Below are 6,480 nucleotides of genomic sequence, written 5' to 3' on the forward strand. Positions count from 1 at the left end.
AGAAGAAAAGACTAGAAAACCAACGAAAAGCACAAAAGCTACAAAATAAGAGAAGAAAGGTAAAACTAAGCAACAAAGCATAAAACTAAGCACTTATTAAGCATGAAAGCTATGAAAAGAGAATAGAAATGACCTAAATGCTCGTCAAATGTGTGCCATTTATGACACACATCATTTACAGGTACAAAATAAAGTATAAGTTTAGCCAAATCACGAAACAGTAACACTTGTGTTTCAACTTTTCACCAAACGTCACGCCACGTAGACAACAATTAAATAATTTATTATATAAATTTATTTTTATATCACAATTTGTTTTGGAGAGATGGAAGTAATTCAAAACGTACAACATTCATATATAATATATCCTAATCAATTGAAATAAAATGCTTCACAACTAAAATGATTTTATTACCATTACTACATTTTTTATCAAATGCAACGGTCTAATAAAGGCTAATACAACGGTATTTTAATTGCTGTTGCAATAGAGTAGGCTAATGCAACGAATTCAGCACTAATGTTCTAAGAGGTAGAGCTATTACAACGGCTCTAACGAACCGTGGCATTAGCCTAGATATTTCAACAAAAAGGTAAGCTGATGCAACGGTATGTGATTATGAGTAGGAGGCGTAAGGAAAATTTCAGCTTCCCTCTACTTTTTTTGCCCAAATATTTTGAACCCTTACACGTGTTACTATTCCAAGGGAAAAAAAGAAGGAAAAAAAAATAGAAAACCAAAAGAACTCTATAAGTTGTACTATCATTTTCTCACATTTTGTACTACCATTTTACCCAATTTTCCATTTTCCCCAATTCACATTTTCCGCAATTCTCTTACTACCAATTTCTATTACATCAATTAAGCAATTTCAAACACTTCAAATCCTCAATTTTCGCCAATTCTCCATTTTTGAGGCCATAAATTACTCAAAAATTCTGAGAGGAAAATTACTAATAATTTCTTGAAAATTCTGAGAGGAAAACTAAGTTAAGAAATCTGAAGAAGTAGACGAAGGCGGCACTTAAGCGGTGGCTGGTTGGTCGAACTTCAGGCGACGGCTGGTTGGTCAAACTTCAGGCGGCGTAATTTTAGTGGAGAAGTCCCATTTTCATCTTGCATGTCCCTTCCTTGTGGCTGATATCTCGAATTTCAGTTCAAAGTATACAACGAAATTTCGTTTCTGAGATTTATTAATTGAAATTTTTGTTGTTGCATTTTGATAAATTAAATTTGAAGTTTTTACTGCTGTCTTTGGGAATTTGTATTTGAGGCCATGAAAGATGGAATTACATGATTCTTTGAGTTCGAATTTCAGGATTTTTTTCCTCGAATTTTACTGGGAAAATGCTATACATTGTTGGGCTATGTTAGGTCTAATTTCTAGTGGTTTTGCTCAAATTATATGAGAAAAAATACTGTAATTTTCTGGTGTATATTGTGCTCGAAATTTGGGGTGTTTTTGCTCGAATTTAATGGGTTTCTTTTAGCAATATTGATTTTTTTTTTAATTATTGAAACCTAGTACTAAATATTGTATTAGAGTATAATGGTTTTTTGGGGGAATTTCATATAAATGCAATTATTTAGTTCTTTGTGTTTACGAATTATTTTTCTGAATCTTGTTTTTTTTAGTGCTATTGTGATTTTACATAGCCTTTGTAAACCGTGTGTATTTTCAAGCAAATGGTCAATGATTTTTTATTTTTTATAAAAAAATACTCTCTAAGCCAATAATACCAGTGAGGTATAATAGCTTATTTTTTCAAGCAATTTTTAGAATGATTTGCTACGGGGTTTGATATTTTTTGTTGAATTTAATGTGATTGTACTCTAGTATACTTTTATGGATTTGATGATTTGAACTTAGAATTCAGGCCTAGAAATTGATGGGGTTTGTTGGAAATTGCATCAACTTTTTGATTGGTGATTTTGGTTTTTATGACTTTGATTAAGGGTTGCAATTATTAGATAAATGCGAATGGAGGAAAAGGATATTTTTAGACAACCAAGATAAAAGACTTGGTTCGTGCAACTGACCCCATACTTTTGGCCTTTTCGATTACGGTTTTGGTATTGTTGTATGGTCTAACTAATCACCTTTGGGACCTGCATTTGTTTCAGTTGAGCTATGGTTTAGTTGATATTAGTGAGGGTAATTTGGAATAACTCAGATATTGATATTCTTCTGACTCGTATGTTACTCAAGTATATATGATGCTAGGGAGGAGTTTGTGTTGTGGTATCCTTGGATTGTAATTGGTTGGATTGTTGCTCTTGAATGCGGAATTAATTTAGCTAATGGTTGGAATTGTGGGAAACTATCTCTAGTCTTTGGTTTATCGTAGCAAGGGTATAAATTATTTGGAATTCAACATTTCCCTACATTAGGTATATATCATTCTCTATGAAAAAGGTGGGTATATATTAGGTTTCAATAGCTTACTTGCTGGGTATTATCTTAGCTAATTGGATCTTCAATGCTTTTTCTGTCATTATTACTGGGGTATTTGTAAGTATTGTCTGGTTTTAGTCATACATAATTCTCAACTGATGCTGCTCAGTTTTGGCCGAGTCTTTTCCTTGCTAGTTATTTTCAAATGGCTGGTGATTGTCTATTTGTCTGTTGCGTAGTCTGGTTTTCTTAGAATAATTAATCAATGTTGCGTAGTCTGGTTTTCTTAGAATAATTAATCAATTTGGGTTTGTTTTGGATAATACTTAATCTCTATGTCTATTGAAACTTTAAGAAAGCATTTCAGGTGAAGAAAACATAGTCTTAAACTAGTGTAGTTAGTTGTCATCTTAGAAATTGTGGAATGGTTAAAACTGATGTTCAATATTGGTTATAAGTAATTTTACTCTTCATGATGTCAATGTTTTGGAAACTAGTCAGAAACAAAGAAGATTTTGTTTTGTTACTAAAAGAAGTATAATTAGAGATGCAGATTTTTCCCAATTACTGAGCATGGACATCTATTAGGCTTTCTTGTTATTCACTGAACAAACTAATCTGTAGTCGAGGACCTTAATATATGGCCATATATATTTTACTGATTTTCTCCCCTCTTTTATGCTTTGTTTGTCTTTTTTTATCATTGTACCCCTCATGGTTTTTCTCTTATCAGTGGTTCCATTCTATTTTTTCCTCTTTTTGGTAGTATGGTACAATTTTTATCAATAGTCACATTTATTTTACTACTATTAGGCTTGATATTTAAAAATAATATTGTTGTTGGTATCTCGGAAAATCGGGTGAAATTGTTTCATGGAAGAAATATAAACTGTCAAAAGAAATTATACAGAGTAAATAACTCTGGAGGGAGTAGCTTGCTGTTTATTTATTTGAAAAGTTGTTCATGATTAATTTGGGTGGGAAAATAAGGTTTGTGGACTGGTTTTAAATTACTTTTTATTATTGTAAGGAAAGAAGAAGATGGAAACTTATGTAAGACTTATGAATAGCTTACCATAGTCATAGCAGAGCAGTCCCTCCTCTTACCATGTTGCTCACCCCCTTAGTGGAGTATTAATGAATGTTGTTTGCTTGTTGAGGGCCCCCTGTTTCCATGTCATGATTCTTCTCCTTCATAGTGTTATGTACACCTTCAGTGTTGGTTGTACGGTCTGCTCTTGATTCATCACACATCACTTTCTTATAATCTGTCAAAAGCAATAGGTAGTTATTGAATACTCTGTACTACAATTATTGTGCTTTATGAGTTACCTTGATTCAATTCTATTATTTAGTTAAATTATTTAGTTAAATTATTTTTCTATTATTTAGTTCTTTAATTTTATTTTATTTTACGTGTAGGTGGATGGCGAGAAAAATGGAGATGAAGTATAGTGACTAGACGACTAGTCATCTAACAAATGGTGCAAATATGTTGGCGACTCCTATTCTATTAAGTTCTAGTTTGTGAAGATTTGGAAAATTCGGCTTATATATATGTTGGAATTTGTATTTTGGACGATTAAATTAATTATATAACTTTAGTTTATTAGTAGGGTGTCATACCAAAAACAAGCCAGTAATATTTTGTAATGTACGTATTTATTAACATTATAATTATTATATATAAATTTAATGATTTTTTGCTTATGTTGTTAGTGTATTTAGATTTTTAGTTATTAATTAGTGATTTACAACTAATATAACTAACTCATATAATATTATATTAACGTTCCATTCCAAAAAAAAAAATATTTATAATAATAATAATAATAATAATAATAATAATAATAATAATAATAAAACCGTTTCAGTAGATACGTACTCCATATATCGTTGTATTAGCTTCATCCGTTGCATTAGGTGCCAATTTCATCATAATTATTAGTCAGTAATCTATTGCCACGGATAATTTATGTCGTTGTATCAGATATTGAGCTAACGCAACGAATCATAGATGCCGTGGTATTAGGTGTCATATACCGTTGCATTAGGCCTAATGCAATGCCAGCATATGCCACGGTACATGGCCGTTGCAATAGGCCTAATGCCACGGATTTTGACGCCTAATGCAACGGAATTGGGGGTTGCAATAGGTCAAAAATGTAGTAGTGAATATACTTTATGTAGAACTGTTAATCGAGTCGGGGCACGAGTTATTTCAGGTCAAGTCACTTCAGGTCACGGGTCAAGAAATGTTCACACTAGCCCAAAGTTTCGGATTTGGGTAAACCTAATGGGCTTATAGCTATTTTTTTTGTTACTTTATTTTTTGGCTAATTTTTAGAAATTTCTAATAGTTCAAGCTTTTTTTATTTTATTTTTTTTTACCGGCTAACATTTCAAGCTTAATTTGCTATTTGTTTTAAAAAAATTTAAATCAACCATTTTCACCAATATTATTAGCAGTTATTAAATGCCTACTGCATTATTTAAATTGTCATCAAATCACAACAATTCCTAACTAATTTTGTATCAATGATATATTCTAAAACTCTGTACATAGTTAAATAATTTACCTTAAAATTCAATACACAACCCGGACATCCAGACCACGAAACAGTGATTCTTGGCATTCCAACTTTTCTCCAAGTGTTGCATCACGTAAGTGACAATTAATTATTAATATGACATTTATGATTTATTTGAATATATGTTTTGTAGAATAGGATAAAAAAGTTATTTTTAGTGTTTTATTTTCAATAAAATTTGGATGATTTAGTAGGATAAAAAGGTTATTTTAGAGTTTTAATTTCAATAAAACTTTTGGAGTAGAATTTTATTTTCAATTAAAATACCAATATTTCTATACAAATGACGGATCTAAAGAGGTACAAAAGGAAAAAATTAAAAAATCAAAGAGATATGTTATTATACGTACTTACGTAGTATATAATTGTTGTCTTAAGTTTTAACATGCAACCAGCCTTTCCTTGAATGTTTAATTTAGAGGAAATGAATAGAGATCACATCTTTAGACAACCGTTCTTTTTGGTTGTACATTATTACTTCTAATTTTTTTAGATTGTCATCAAGTGATTATTAATCCCGAAATACCCATAAACAAACAAGTATGATTGTCAAGTGATTATTAATCCATAAAATATCCATAAACGGACAAATACGTTTGTCAAGTGATTATTAATCCATAAGTAGAAAATTCAAGTAACATATATATTTTAGATATAAAGTTTTATTTTAAAATTCAATAAACAACTCGAGCATCGCACGGGAACAAAATTAGTATATATATATAAAGAGGAGTTTTTCCCGAGATTTTAGAGTGCCACATAGGATTTTAATTTTTAAAAAATAATTAGAGCGCCATGTAAGATTAATATTTTTAAAACATTACAATAGGATTATGTCATTTAAGATTAGTTTTTAAAGTGGTACATAGGAATATAATTAAAAAAAACCCCACGTAGGATAAATATTTTTAAAACGCTGCAATAGGAATATGGCACGTAAGATTAGTTTTTTAAAGCGCTACATAGGATACGATAAAAAAATAAAAAATTATGAGAGCGATACATATGATTATTATTTTATTATCATAAATAAAATTAAATGATTTATTTGGGTGATTTATGGAACTATAGACATCTATTTTTGGCCTCCTGTCCCGACAGGAAGTGCAATAACGATAAATAAAACCATCTTCGTGTTGGATCAACGTGAAGAACACTTATGGATAACTGATTCAACCACAAGAACACAAAAATGACTAGCCTGGCCCAAAAAAAATGAAATAAGGTCCAATTAACTAAGCCCGATCATAATTAGGCTTAAGCCCAAGCTTAACGCCTAGGTTAAAAATCAATGTTGCCGCAGAAAATCCGCGCGCATCTCACTGAGTCGCGCTGGTCTAGCGCACGCAACCAACTCAGTTGCGCGCGACACCCAGCGCAACTGCTAGTGATGCGCTTGGGGAAGATTTAAACTTTATAAAAATGTAAAACCGAATCTTACCATAATGTCGCGCGCAAGACAATCAGTTGCGCTGCAAGCAGCGCAACTAAAT

The sequence above is a fragment of the Chenopodium album genome, chromosome 12 (assembly GCF_948465745.1).
Source record: "Chenopodium album chromosome 12, dcCheAlbu1.1, whole genome shotgun sequence".
Lineage (NCBI taxonomy): Eukaryota > Viridiplantae > Streptophyta > Magnoliopsida > Caryophyllales > Amaranthaceae > Chenopodium > Chenopodium album.